The sequence below is a fragment of the Pelophylax lessonae genome (genome assembly GCF_965119305.1).
Source record: "Pelophylax lessonae genome assembly, chromosome: 11".
Taxonomy (NCBI): Eukaryota; Metazoa; Chordata; class Amphibia; order Anura; family Ranidae; genus Pelophylax; species Pelophylax lessonae.
The window spans coordinates 52,861,073-52,876,869 of record NC_138778.1 but is presented as its reverse complement, the minus strand read 5'-3'; the positions used below and the strand labels follow the sequence as shown (position 1 = coordinate 52,876,869).

General features: G+C 44.4%; 1 protein-coding gene across 1 annotated transcript in view; it reads right to left on the bottom strand.

Annotated features, from left to right (window-relative positions):
* The window catches only part of LOC309566766 (ER degradation-enhancing alpha-mannosidase-like protein 2), a 242,145-nt gene extending 226,762 nt beyond the window's left edge, over window positions 1-15,383 (bottom strand). Inside the window, exon 1 of the mRNA XM_082272061.1 lies at window positions 15,372-15,383. The gene's annotated coding sequence lies outside the window, so the exon portion shown is untranslated. The remainder of the gene's footprint in view (window positions 1-15,371) is intronic.
* Window positions 15,384-15,797: the final 414 nt, after the last annotated feature.

Genomic DNA, 15,797 nt, shown 5'->3' with positions numbered 1-15,797 from the left:
TTAAGTAAGGGTTATGGCTAGGGTTGGGTTAGGGTTATGACTAGGGTTGGGTTAGAGTCATAGCTAGGTAAGGGTTATGGTTAGGGTCATGGCTAGAGTTAGATTAGGGTTATGGCTAGGGTTAGGTTAGGGTCATGACTAGGTTAGGGTTAGTTTAGGGTCATGGCTAGGGCTAGTATAGGGTCATGGCTAGGGTAAGGTTAGGGTTATGATAGGTCAAGGTTATGGCTAGGGTTAGGTTAGGGTTATGGCTAGGGCTAGTATAGGGTCATGGCTGGGGTTAGGTTAGGGCTATGGCTAGGGTTAGGTTAGGGTTATGATTAGGTCAAGGTTATGGCTAGGGTTAGGTTAGGGTTATGGCTAGGGCTAGTATAGGGTCATGGCTGGGGTTAGGTTAGGGCTATGGCTAGGGTTAGGTTAGGGTTATGATTAGGTCAAGGTTATGGCTAGGGTTAGGTTAGGGTTATGGCTAGGGCTAGTATAGGGTCATGGCTGGGGTTAGGTTAGGGCTATGGCTAGGATGAGGTTAGTTTCATAGCTAGGGTTAGGTTAGGGTCCTGGCTAGGTTAGGGTTATGGATAGGGTTAGCGCTCATTTCTGTTTGCAGAAGGGACACCAGGAACAGAGATGGATGGACAATTTGCTCAAGAGGGGCCTCTCTGCAGAAGGGATGGGCTGGGAAAGGGTTAGGAGTTACACAAAAGTTGCCTGTATATCATGCAGGTGTGACTTTTTTGTGACTTTTTAGGGTTTATGTTGAAGTTTATGGCCCTCGTGTCGCATTAAAGTCGGACCAAAGTAGGGCAGGAACACAAGTTGCACAGATATGAACAGTACAGATTGGGAAACATGGGGTGTGACTTGTCATGCACATTTTGGGTCCAAAGTCACACACGTGTGAATGGGGCCTAAGGGGTTGGGGGTTAGGGTTATTTTATTAATGTATTTTCTTATTATTATTTATTTGTAACTATTGCATTTGAGCAGAGAAATGCTCAGTAACGCGCATCAAGCATTTCAATGCATTTCTATGGAACAAAACACACTTTAAAAACAAACCAATCTACCCAATTTGAGATACAATAAAAGCTCCAGAACTTTTTTGACCTTCAGATAACTTGCAGTGGAGATTTGGACCAACTCCATAGAGAATCATTTTTTTTTCTCCTCCAGTGTTTTGGAGCTAAGCTACAAAGTGCTGAGGTGTGAATAGGGTCTCAGTGTTGCTGAGCATGATACATTGAACTTTCCCCAGTTAACTAATAAAATTCTTACTCCAGCACCTTACAGTTTACAATTTTCAGTGCAGCTGGATCCTGGTTTCTTAGTGCTGCTGTCCTGAACTTCCGTTCTTCACAGGAAAGAGTTAACAGTGGACAGTGCAGTCTCCAGCCAGTTCAACTTGGAGGAGGAAGTACGAGCAGGGTGAGTGCTTTATCTTCCTAGGCTTAGGGGCTGTGTGTTTCTATTGATGCACACAGTGGAGGGAGAAACAACTCTAGTCCCTGCAAGCAAGGGTGGCTCCATAGGATGCTGCAAGAGAAAGGAGCCCACCAGCCCCCAGCTGCCAAATACAGGTGTCTTCAGAATGGTCATGTGAAGGGTTCCATAGTAGTGATCGATACCGATATTTTGGCCATTGCATATCGATATTGGCCGATATTTTAATACATATTTATCACTTGACAGGTACTCTTGTGGAGGGATCTGGGGTCAACCTTCCTCTGCACTTAAAACCATTCAAAACGCAGTGGGACGGGAGACCCGGACGAGCCGCACCGTGCCGCGGAAGAGGGGCGACGCCCCCCCCCGCTCCTTGTAATGACAGCCGAGGGTCTTCTCAGCCTCATCGGTTGTCATTACAAGACAGCCCACCGTCGGCTATGGACCCCCATACCGGGGTGATGCCTCTAGCTGCAGGCATCACTCCGGTACAAGCACTTTCCGAAATATCGGTCACCTTGGTGGCCGATTCCAATATATCGGGGAAAGTGCATATTGGCCCTTGATATATCGGCTTTGCCGATAATCGGTCGATCCCTACTCCATAGTGATACCCCCTCAGGGGAAGGGTCCATGACACTCCGCTTACAAGAAATCCTTGGTCTTTTACGTTGAAAGACGCCTGATATCATTCAACCCAGAAGAGGGAGCACATCATGTGGTAAAAGGAATTACCGCAGGGGGAAGCTCTGGATTGAAGGTGAGCATTGCAGCTCAAGCTAGTTCTTTAATATTAGCACGTCTTGGGAGACTTTTTATTTAACCACTTGACCTCTTAAAAGTTTTAACCCCTTCACAACCAGACAATTTTTGCTATTTAGCACTGCGCTACTTTAACTGGCAAATGTGCAAAAAATAAATTTATGTACTGTAATACGAAAGGGGGGTTTGGGACTTTAGATGAAACACATGATACAACCAGATCATGCGTCTCCATCCCTGTAACTGAATAAAAAAGGAAGAGGTTGGGACTTTGAGTGAGGCAGGTGGCATACAGCTGATAAAACAATATTGTACAATGGCATATTTATTTATTCAGGAATGACAAAGTTGGACATGGGCACATTACAGAAAAGAAACATACTCTTCCAAACCTATTCACTCCCTACACCATATCACTTTCTGTTTTCTTGGTTGTTGGTCCGTTGGTTTAATCCTCTTCCATACTTGTTCTCTTTTCTTCTTTTGGTCTAATTAGGCTTCCTAGGTCTCATACGTATATGCAAGCAGCAACATTTAAATTCATATACTACTTATTTCCTTTACAGACAATGTTCGAAGCTGCTTCATGCATTATTTACAACATATTGGGCCCTATCTCTGTCTGGGGTGTGTTGTGTTTACCTTGGATTTCCGCTAGTCATGCTCCCACAGCTCCTGGGATAGACACTTTCTCAGCTATTCTCTACTTTCAGCACCATCTTGAACCATGAGCTGATTTATTTATGTCCTGCATCTGCTCCCGAGGAACTGAGTTTAGCGCACTAAACGTGTTGAGCTTTTACTGGAGGCAGCCATATCATAATCATAAGTTTATATCTTGATTCAATATATGAAAATGTTGTAATTGTTTTGTAATTGTCCTGGAGTCTTTTGTGTCCCAGGTGGAGGTGGCTTTCAGACAACAGGCTAGCAAAAAGCACCCCCTGCCTTCCCCTGCCTCATCTGTCTCATCAGATCCTGAATCTGATTCGGCCGCTAGTGGACGTGGGTCACCCTGCTGGGTCTGCAACCAAGCGCCAGGAATCCTCTGATAGTCAGGATGATTCCTCCACGTCTGCAACCGCGCACAAAAAGGTGCTGGTGGAAGCACTGATTGTATCTGTGCGTGAGAACTTGAAGATGGAGGACACAGCTGCAACGGAGGTGCAGCTTCCCTTTGGCACTCACAAGCCATCCAGAGTGGCAAAGGTGTTTCCTTTCCTCGCCTATTTTGACAGAATTGTCGCTAAAGAGTGGGGATGACTAAAGCGTCCCCTTGGGGTCCCTAAGCGCTTTACTAGGTGTTACCCCTATGAGGAATCCCTTTTTAAGAAGTGGAGTTGTCCACCAATGGTGGACCCTCTGATTTCCACATTGAACAGGGCAACCATGATTCCGGTTGACAAGTTTCTGGCCTTTGAGGATCCGGGTGACAGAAGGCTGTGGCCTGCAAGATGTACACTCTGGCTGGTTCGGCACTGAGGCCAGTATTCACCATTGCTATGGTGTCACAAATTCTGACTGAGTGGGCTAAGCTTTAACTCTGTGACCTGGAGGGAGAACAGTTCCCCCCTGCCTTTGCTGAGCTGGTGGACCAGCTAGTCCAGGGGCTGCAGTTTATCTGTAATGCCTCTTTGGATGGGGCTCCCCTGAACAATGAATCCTGGTAACAAGCTTATTTAGAATTGGACATTTAACAAAAAATACACAAGAAGTAAAAAGAGGGTATTTTTTGGTCATTATACTGCTTACCCAAGATAACCGGCAGCCCGTGATAACAGCAACGGCAGGGGCACCTGAGGGTACTCCCCCCACGGCTGACACGGGGGGCAATCACAAGTGCGCGTTTCTATAAATCATGCAAAATAAATAATTGGTATTCCACATAGTTCCTAAGATTATCTCTCTATAGTATGGAACTATAAATTTAGGAGGAAGGATGAAAAAAAAAAAAAGCAAGGAAGGAGGAAATTAGGAGGGAGGAAGAAGGTTGGGTTGAAGGGAAGGAACAATAAAGGATGAGAAGGGGGGAGCAAAAAGAAGCCAGGGAAAGGACAAGGGGAAATAAAGAAAAAAAGAAAAGGGACATCCAAGAAAGAACTGGGAAGTAAGAAAGAAAATAAAATGGGAGGGGGTAGGAAAAAGGGGGGGGAGAAATGAAGGGTAGCTAAAGGAAAATGGGGGGGGGGGGGATAAGGAAGGGAGAGAGAAAAGGAACTAACTTTAATTACTCAAAGTTTTCAAATACAATGATACCCCGAAAATCAAAGTGAAAAAATGATGCAACAGGCTAGTTCATTTTGCTGAAATTTCATTGCAGCAACTCAGAATGGTACTCCTGATGAGACGACGGATGGTGTCCTGGGGTATTTCCTCCCAGATCTGGACTAGAGCATCCCTGAGCTCCTGAACAGATTGAGGTGCAACCTGGCGGTGTCGGATGGACAGAAACATAATGACCCAGAGGTGTTCTATTGGATTTAGGTCAGACGAGCATGGGGGTCATTCATTGGTATCAATTCCTTCATCCTCCAGGAACTGGCTGCATACTCTCACTACATGAGGCTGGGCATTGTCGTACACTAAGAGGAACCCAGGACCCACTGCAGCAGTGTAGGATCTGACAATGGGTCCAAGGATTTCATCCCGATACCTAATGGCAGTCAGGGTGCCATTGTCTAGCCTGTAGAGGTCTGTGCATCCCTCCATGGATATGCCTCCCCAGACCATCACTGACCCACCACCCAACTGGTCATGCTGAATGATTTTACAGGCAGCATAATGTTCTCCATGCCTTCTCCAGACCCTTTCATGTCTGTCACATGTGCTCAGGGTGAACCTGCTCTCATCTGCGAAAAGCACAGGGCGCCAGTGGCGGACCTGCCAATTCTGGTGTTCAATGGCAAATGCCAATCGAGCTCCACAGTGCCGGGCAGTGATAACAGGGCCCACTAGAGGATGTCTGGCCCTCAGGCCACCCTCATGAAGTCTGTTTCTGATTGTTTGTCAGAGAAATTCACACCAGTGGCCTGCTGATGGGTTCTTGCACAAAGGAACAGATACCGGTCCTGCTGATGGGTTCAGGACCCATTTTACCGGTCCTGCTGATGGGTTAAGGACCCATAATTTTTTTGAGCAGTGTATATACATATATAATGAATCATTAAACCACAAAATAACCAGTCAAGCACAAATTTACATTAATGTAAATGGCTTAAAGCCAACACAGTGTACAAATCCTATGTAGATAATAAGTACGGTAAATCTCTATCTTTTCATGTATGTTAAGGCATGTAAGTATACAAGCTAGGGAGACCTAGGGTATTTTAGGGTATAATGTAGTGACGGTGATAATATACATGACTCACCGAAGGCAAGCTTTATCAATCCATTCAATTAGTATCAAATCAGACAGGCCATTGCACTTCATAGTTAATGGAAGGTCTAAAGAAGATTGTACAACCAGATTGTTTAGAGTATGGACAGCCTTAAAGTACAACTAAAGGCAAAACTATTTTTTTTTTTTTCGTTTTGGATAGAGTGGAGAGGGATTAGAACCCCTGCCAGTTTTTTATTGCTGTCTATGTCCCCATTAGAGAGATTCACTTCTTTATTTCTCCTGTTTACCATTATCATTGAAAGTAAAAGAAAATTGCAAATTTTGGGTTGTCCCTAGAAATTCTAATAATGGGGACACTAGTTCTGGTGGCCTGGGGGTCCCCCAAAGAATTCCATTCATTTGCAGGGATTTCCTCTCACTTCCTGTTTGGCTATGGGACAAGAAGTGAAGGGAAATCTCTGCAGTGGGACACAGACGGCAACAAAAAAACCTGACAGAGGTTATAACCCTCCCTTACTCTATCCAAAATGGAAAAAAAAGGTTTTGCCTATAGTTCTACTTTAATCTTCTTCCTGGAAACATCTGCTTAGAGATATCCAGGGATTCCTATTACTGACACATGGGTCATGCTTAAAGCGGAGTTCCACCCAAAAGTGGAACTTCCGCTTTAGGTATTCTAACCCCCTGACATGCCACATTTGGCATGTCATTTTTTTGGGGGGGGAGCGGGTACCTAGTTTTGACAGGTACCCGCTCCCACCTCCGCTCGGAGCGCCGCGGCGCCCTGAACGGAAGTTCTCCTCTCCCCCTCCCTCCCTGCAATCTTCTGGGAGATGTCAGAGGTCCCAGAAGATTGCCGGCCAATCAAGACGCGCAGCGCGACTCGCGCATGCGCAGTGGGTACCCGGCTGTGAAGCTGTCAAACTGTCACAGCCGGGTGCCCACAGCAGTGATGCCGGCGCCGCGGAGACCAGAGGGAGAGGATCGAGGCTTCGGGCGGCCGCATCGCTGGACCGTTGGACAGGTGAGTGAAAAGGCTGGAACTCCGCTTTAACCTTTGGCTTTAAAACATTGAGTCACTGATTCAGAGTAAGCAGGCAGGAAGTCACATCATTCTAAAGTCCAAAAACAGTGACTGCCGCTGTGCAGGGTTGCCAACCGCCCCAAAATTTTTCAACAGTTTGGAAAAATTAACTGATTTACAAGCTGTCTGTAAATGTCTGTTCCAGACAGCGGTTGCCCATAAAAAATATGTCTGTGGGCCCACTTTGGAACTGTGCATGCACTAAAGGCAAATAGACTATTTGCCTTTAGTGGCAGTTGCCCTTTACAAGAGCAGTTGCACCAGAGCTCAGTAAATGAGCAGAAGCTCTACTGACTTCCACCATCCAATCATGTGCTAGCAAAAATGCTGTTTTTTTTATTTCCCTTGCACATGATTGGGTATTCGTTGCAAAGTGAAGCTTTATCTGATTTACAAAGCTCTGGATCAACTGCACTTTGCAAAGTCTACTTGCCTTGAGTAAATCAAATGCATCAACATTAGTATATTAATTATATCAGGATGCTGACATAGATTTAGCGTTACAGCAGAGGCTGTGCACACATAGGTTCCCAGGGCAGACACAGGGGCCAGAGAGAGCCATTACACCCAGAAGATTACCATGGCCAGCTTGTACATAGAGGATGAGGACCTTTATAATAACCCAAAACCCATATTATAACCAGGAACAAATTTGGATAGAACCCCAACCCTACAGCAGTCCTACTAAGGTCAGAATTCTTGATCTATTCACTTGTTAAAGTTATGGACTCTTAGGGCCCATTCACATTTGTACGCTAATGTGTGTTGCTACAATGCATGGCAACACCATTCATTATAAATGGCACCCAATAGAGCTTATTGCACCGCAGCATGTCATTGTGGTGTATTGACAGCCCATTCATAATGATGCAACATGCGTTACACATGCTATAACACATCACAACTGATCACTTTAGTGTGAATGGGCCCTAACCATTAGATCAACATAAAAGCCACACAAGTATAATTTTCAGAAGACAACGTCAGCCTTTGTAATTCTCTAAGCACAGATTTCCTTTAAAAATGATGACATTTTTAAAATAAAAGTTAATCAGTGTAACTATGCTGAAGCTGAAGGCTTGATTTAAAAACTGTTTAAAAGTCTTGTACCTACTATATATGTCCTGAAGATGGCAGTGTTTCTCTGTTTGAAAAAACTTCAACTATTAGAATTGGATGGTTGTTTAGTAGTACTTCTTGTTTCAAAAAGGAATATTTCAAGCGGACCTTTCCCCCCTTTCCCTAAAAATCACATCAGTGTTCGTCTTTGCATGCTAATGTAAAGCTGCCTAACACTTTTTATTAAAATGTTTTATTTTTTTTTTTGCTTTACCTACCTTTTTGTCTTCAACTTTCTGGCTTTCCTGAAGGCAGTATTGGCATAGCCCCAGCCGCACATGTACCCAATGGATAGGCAATGTCATCATTACCTTCAGGAAAATCGTATTCCTAAACTGCGAGATCTCATAATATTGACATACTGCACGTGCGTGAGATGAAGCACATGGCAAAATGCGCTTCATTTCACAAATGTGCTGTACAAAATTGCATTCATTCACTGGGGGAAAAAAAGCTTCTCCCCGAGATCTCGCAATTGGCCATTAGATGACGCTAAGCGTCATAAGAATTTTCTATGATACCTAACGCCATCTAGTGGCAAGATGTGGGGTTTTCTGGTTTAACCTCTTCAGCTCTGGAAGGTTTACCCCGGGGGAGGACTGGGCAAGGGGGCAGGGGAGCAATTGCCCCCTGGGCCACTCTGATGCCCCATAAAAAGGCTGCACCTCTTCTGCTACAGACATGCCTAAAGGATTCCTGGTGAAGAGAAGTAAAAAGTCCCTGCCGCTGACCTATTGAGTGCGGATTGAAGACAAGGACAGAGCGCAGCACCCCCCCCCCCCCCCCCACCTTCCCCCAGCATGGATGGTGTAAACTGTGTCTGAGCAGAAGCCAGTTTAATGCCCCACTTGTCCCCTGTGCTAAAAGTTGGCAGTCTGCCCCTGGTTTACCCCCTTCATGACCAGGCCATTTTTTGGGATATGACACTGCGTTACTTCAACTGACAATTGTGCAACGCTGTACACAAATAAGTTTCTCCCACAAATAGAGTTTTCTTTTGGTGGTATTTGATCACCTCTGCGTTTTTTATTTTTTTGAACTATAAACAAAAAAATACCGACAATTTTGAAAAAAAACAATATTTTTTTACTTTCTGCTCTAAAAGACATTCAATAAAAAAATGTAAAAAATCAAATTTCCTCATTAAGTTATGCCAAGTATTCTGCCACATATTTTTGGTTAAAAAAATCCCAATAAGCGTATATTGATTGGTTTGCACAAAAGTTATAGCATCTACAAACTATGGGATCTTTTTAAGAAATTTTTATTTATTAATTTTTTTTACTAGTAATAGGAGCTATTAGCGACTTATAACAGGACTGCGATATTGCAGGGGAGAAATCGGACACTAACTGACACTTTTGACACTTTTTTGGGGACCGATGACAATAATATAGTGATCAGTGCTAAATAATATGCACTGTAACTGTTCTAATGACACTGGCAGGTAAGGGGTTAACATCAGGGGAGATCAAAGGGTTAAATGTGTTCCCTGGGAGTGCTTTCTAACTGTGGGGGAGGTGCTTGTGCTGTGAGAAGACAGAGATCCATGTTCCGGCTTATCAGAAAAACAAGATCCCTGTCTTCTCCTATCACAGAACGGCGATCTGCCTCATTTAATAAGGAGACCGCCGATATGTCTGCCTCGGGAACGATCGGCAGATTCCAGGTCCTGCTGTGTCCAATCACAGTGAACACTGGTCCCTGGCGGCACATGGAAATGAAGTCACGTACAGGTACGTGATTTCACGTTGAAGGGCCGCCCTGCCACAGTATATATGTGTGAGGCAGTCCGAAAGCTGTTAAACCAATGAAAAATATTCAACAAGCACAATGTCATAGACATGCAATAGTGTCTGGTAGCTTACCTTATCCTCATGTCTGCATTAGAGGCCAGACTCTCCTTCTGGCTGCTTTTATCATCTCTCCTCCCTGTTTGGCTCCACCCCAGGCCATTCCAGGAAGTCTATATTAACCAGTGCACTGCAGGTCTGCTTTGCTGTTCAACAGTGTTTGTTAGTTATGTTCCTGTCAGCCGTGTGCTTGATCTACCCTTCTGTGTACCAAATTTGGCTGGTCTCTGACTATTCCTGTTTGCCTGTTACCCTGACCTTCGGCCTGTCCCTTGGTTACCCTCGTCTGCCTGTTGCCCCAACCTCGGCTTACCCATCATTATCCCTTGTGTCCTGAGTGGCTGCTTCCCCTCTCTCCCTACGGAGCGTGACCCGGGGGACCCCAGGGACCGCGACCTGGGCCCAGCTGCAGCCAAGTCCATCCTCACCACTAGAGGCTCTGGTGAACACCTGCTGGGTCTTAGAAATAAGTGACCACCATCTTCAAAAAGTTACAGCCAAAAATAAAGAGTTAAATACTTTATTTTGTATTGCCATATGGCCAAAAGGCGAGGGTCCGCTTGTTCGCACCCTCCACTGCCACATTTGGCACTTTTTTGGGGGGGAGCGGGTACCTGGTTTTGACAGGTACTCGCACCCACTTCTGGCTAAGATCACCGCACAGTACTCCCTTATTCTTCTCCATACCTGACACCTTAGTGTGGGCCTCTCGGGGTGTCTGATATCTGTCCAAAATCTGCCAAGGAGGCATAATGCAATCGTTTGCTATGCTTAATCCCAGTTTTTGTTGTCCAGTTGCCACTTATTCCGGTTCCTCCAGCTCCGCCATGCCTTTCGGACACAATTTGGTAATGCCCCTCTGACCATCTATCAATCTGACATAAAAACGCTTCTTCGGGATGAATCTTTAAAAATCCATTATTGACTACCTACAAGACCCTACAGCCAAATGTGCATCAAGGACTGAAGGGTTCCCATACTTTTTAGATGGTGGAGTTGCCGGAACTGGATTCTGAGGACTGGGAGGATGTCTGGGATTACCCCTTTACTCACCTGGTGTCTTCTAGGGGTCGCTTGATTCAATTTTAAATATTACATAGATTCCATCTAACGCCAATCAGGTTACACAAGATATACCCGGATAGGCCAGGGAAGTGCTGGTGATGTCAAGCAGATTCATCCACATACCCACACATGGTCTGGTACTGTCATCCTCTCCAAGTTTATTGGTCGAGTGTCCTGAACTTCATAACTAGTTTAACTACCATTCCTATACCACATGTTGCACCCTCCTAGATAGGTGCTAGGTAGGGAGTGTAATTTGCTCTGCCTGCTTATCAGGGGAGTAGCAGGTAAAACATAGGTACTCTGCTTATCAGGGAGCAGGATTTCTAGTTAGGCCTGTTGCATGTGTCCAGGGTGTTATTCATCTGGGCTGAGGGAGTGTCCCCACTGTATCCAATAGGGAGGCCTGTTGGACAGTGGAGGAAACCCAGCCAGTGACACACAGGCTTTTGTGACTATCTCAGTGGGTTGGCACAGGAAAGTTATGCATCCTTGGATACGTTATAAAAGCCAAGGACACATGTGGCAGGGGGTCTTTGGGCGGGAAGCCAAGTCCCAGAAGGAGGGTGACGGCTGTCTCCTCTTCTGAAGCTGTGGAAGGTGGCCATAGGCAGTCGGCCTGGTGAGCCAGAAAGTGTGACTGAACCCAGAGGTCCAGTGGAAGCTGACTGTGGAGGTGGAGGCAACGGTAACTCTGGAAAAACAGTGTCACTTAGTACAGAGAAACCTGCCCAGGGGTCTGCCAGGAAGGGGACCACTCCAGTGGCTAGAGTCAGCGGACGGGTGTCAGCACACAGGCAGTGAGAGTAAAGGGGGTGCCGCATTTATAACCCTGAAGAGAATCTTAATGCGGAAACATTTAATATATCTTCACTTCAGTGGCAGGGTGAAGCATTGGTCTTGCTGCATTCTAAAGTCAGTTGTCTTCAAGATTGTGCATAGTTACTAGTTGGAGTATCCCACTCATCCCTTCTCCCATCCAAGTTTTAAATAAAACCACAAAAACATCACCTGGATTGATTATTGACTGAGCCAAGAACTTTCATTGCTGTTTATCTGTTGTCAGTTGCTAAGAGTAACCCAGGGGAATCCAGAAAGTGTAATTCTCAGCAGTCCTCTAGGGGGCAGTGCTACACACAAGAAGTTGATATATGCATCCTAGGACTGGTGAACGCCTTAGCCCACTATAGAGCAGTTCGTATTCTGCTGGGCCTCCTCCTTTTTTATGCCCGGAAATTAATTATAATTAAATGGAGGGCCACTAATGCTCCCACCCTCAACATGTGGAAGTCATTGGTTAACTCAATAATCCCTCTATACAAAGAAACATATCTAAATAGAGGATGTCCTCAAAAGTTCAACAAAATTTGGGATATCTGGCTAGAGACGGATAGTACTACTGTAGAACAGGATGATCCTATAAGTGAAATATGTGCAAAGGATTGGTACGGCGCTACCTCATAGGTGATAAAGTGCTCAATGTGCAATAAGGATAAATATAAATAAATATTTTCTAAAAGGTGCACTGGTAGTGAAATTAATATTGTGACCAGATATCAGCTACCAAAAGAGTGTGCATAAACAAATAAAAGTGTTAGTGTGAAATAAATCCAATTGAGAAGTACCCCGATATAAGTAGTGAATTTTATTGTTAAACAAACATAAACGGTGGATTTTGTTTCTTTGAAAAAAAAATAATAATAAGTCTGTGTTGTAATATCCTCAGGTGTAGCAACACCAGTGAAAAAAGAAAATAGGTAATTCTTTGGTGCAAGAAATATAAACTCCCACCAAATTAATGAGCAAGTGAATCATTCAGTGAAGAAAATAAAATGAAATGTTCTTAGGTTGCAACCACCAGTGCGCCCACTAGATGTCGCACCTCTCATACAACCTGTAACAGATGAATCCCGTGGGACAAATATACCGTGGGTCTCTCCGGTGTTTTTTTCTCCCTTAAAGTCTCGAAGATAAAAGGGGGAGAAGGAGGACCTCTTGGTGTAGTACAAACGGCATTTGCAGGAAAGGATAGTAGTAACTTACAGTTGAAGCTGTCTACGATCAGCGCGAAAGGAGACCGGGAAGCTTCCGCGTTCCACGGCCCTGTCTCCAACAAACGGAAGTGACGCAATGACGTAGAGACTCCACCCTACGCGTTTCGTCAGAGGACGTCTGCTGGAGTGGAGTCCTCTAGGGGGCAGTGCTACACACAAAAAGTTGATATATGCATCCTAGGACTGGTGAACGCCTTAGCCCACTATAGAGCAGTTCGTATTCTGCTGGGCCTCCTCCTTTTTTATGCCCGGAAATTAATTATACTTAAATGGAGGGCCACTAATGCTCCCACCCTCAACATGTGGAAGTCATTGGTTAACTCAATAATCCCTCTATACAAAGAAACATATCTAAATAGAGGATGTCCTCAAAAGTTCAACAAAATTTGGGATATCTGGCTAGAGACGGATAGTACTACTGTAGAACAGGATGATCCTATAAGTGCCCCATCCTAGAGTGTACTGTCCTCAACATTTTTTCTTCAACAGAGGTGACTAGCCATCGTCCAGACTGAGTTTTTTGCTACCCATATTGGCCGTGCATGCGTTACGTGGAGAACACATAACTCCTTTTTAGGTGCAGCAAGCTTTGGGGTTTATGTTAGTTTTTTATTTGTGTTTCTATTTTTTTTTATTGTTTTTCTGTTCTGGAGCCGGGGTATGCCCAGAGGCTCTGTTGTTGTACCTTTACATATAAACGAATAAAAATAATTTACAAAAAAAAAAAGATCGTCGCACAGCGACCTACGACATATCTGGCCCCTCCTCCTTCCCCCCACTGCCCTTTGTGACCTGTGTGTCCCAGAAGACTGCAAGACCATTCAGAAAATGCAGCATAACTCACAAATGCGCAGTAGGAAACCGGCTGTGAAGCCTGCAGGCTTTCCCTTACCTGCAATGCCCGCACCTGCACCCAAAGCCGATGGACAAATCGTCTTAGAATTCTGACATTGCGGGCTCCCTGGACAGTTAAGTGTCCTTACAGTATTTGTAACTGCTGACTTTTCATTTTTTTTTTCAAAGGGAGCTCTGCTTTAACCAGTTGTCCCCGGAAGGTGTAGCCCCTTGCATGACCGCGCAATTATCAGTTAAAATAATGCAGTGCCGTATCGCAAAATATGCCCTGGTCATGAAACGCTGTACATAAATTACATTTGTGTCATTTTTTCCCCCCACAAATAGAGCTTTCTTTTGGTGGTATTTAATCACCTATGCATCTTTTATTGTTTGCGCTATAAACAAAAAAATCCCATCAAATTTGAAAAAAAAAATAACAATATTGTTTACTTTCTGCTATAAAACATTCCCAATAAAAAAATTTAAATGTATTCATTAATTTAGGCCAATATGTGTTCTGCTACATATTTTTAGTAAAATCCCAATAAGAGTATTTTGATTGGTTTGCACAAAACCTATAGCGTCTACAAACTATTGGATATACAGTGCCTTGCGAAAGTATTCGGCCCCCTTGAACTTTGCGACCTTTTTCCACATTTCAGGCTTCAAACAAAAAGATATAAAACTGTAATTTTTTGTGAAGAATCAACAACAAGTGGGACACAATCATGAAGTGGAACGAAATTTATTGGATATTTCAAACTTTTTTAACAAATAAAAAACTGAAAAATTGGGCGTGCAAAATTATTCAGCCCCCTTAAGTTAATACTTTGTAGCGCCACCTTTTGCTGTTATTACAGCTGTAAGTCGCTTGGGGTATGTCTCTATCGGTTTTGCACATCGAGAGACTGAAATTTTTGCCCATTCCTCCTTGCAAAACAGCTCGAGCTCAGTGAGGTTGGATGGAGAGCGTTTGTGAACAGCAGTTTTCAGTTCTTTCCACAGATTCTCAATTGGATTCAGGTCTGGACTTTGACTTGGCCATTCTAACACCTGGATATGTTTATTTGTGAACCATTCCATTTTGCTTTATGTTTTGGATCATTGCCTTGTTGGAAGACAAATCTCCGTCCCAGTCTCAGGTCTTTTGCAGACTCCATCAGGTTTTCTTCCAGAATGGTCCTGTATTTGGCTCCATCCATCTTCCCATCAATTTTAACCATCTTCCCTGTCCCTGCTGAAGAAAAGCAGGCCCAAACAATGATGCTGCCACCACCATGTTTGACAGTGGGGATGGTGTGTTCAGGGTGATGAGCTGTGTTGCTTTTACACCAAACATAACGTTTTGCATTGTTGCCAAAAAGTTTGATTTTGGTTTCATCTGACCAGAGCACCTTCTTCCACATGTTTGGTGTGTCTCCCAGGGGGCTTGTGGCAAACTTTAAAAGACATTTTTTATGGATAGCTTTAAGAAATGGCTTTCTTCTTGCCACTCTTCCATAAAGGCCAGATTTGTGCAGTATACTGGCATTTTTTTTTTATACTACTAATGACTGCAATCAGTGACTTATATTGGGACTGTAATATTGCGGCAGACAATTTGACCCAAACTTACACTTTTGACACTTTGTTGGAACCAGTGACACTAATACAGTGATCAGTGTTAAAAATAGGCACTGTACTAACAACACTGGCTGGGAAGGGTTTAAACTTCTAGGGCAATCAAAGGGTTAAATGTGTACACAGTGTTGTGCTTTCACTAAGGGATATGCTGCATTTTATTCCCTTCTTTGAAGGGAAACAAAATCCAGCACATCCCCGCTGACAGGACAGCGTTCTGCATTGTTTACATATGCAGAGCTCCGTCCTTTCTCTGTCCTTGCCGATCAGTGGGTGCCGGTGGACATCTATTGGCCGGCACCCGCTAATCGACTTCTGCTGTGATTAGTCACACTCCTCTACCTGGAAGTGCAGAATTACATATATAACAAGTGATTCTGCACAGAACGGCCACCCTGTAGCAGTAAATCTGCTATAGGGCGGTTGTTAAGTGGTTTAAGGGAGAATGTAATACTAAAGGATATTCCTGGTTTTCATAAATAATTCATACACATCCAGGGCCGGCATTACCTGTAAGGCAACCTAGGTAGCTGCCTAGGGTGCAACTTAACAGGGGGCGCTGGCATCCTGCACTCGGAATCAGTAATGGACCAGCTGCTGGCCGGTGCGGCACTCCTCAT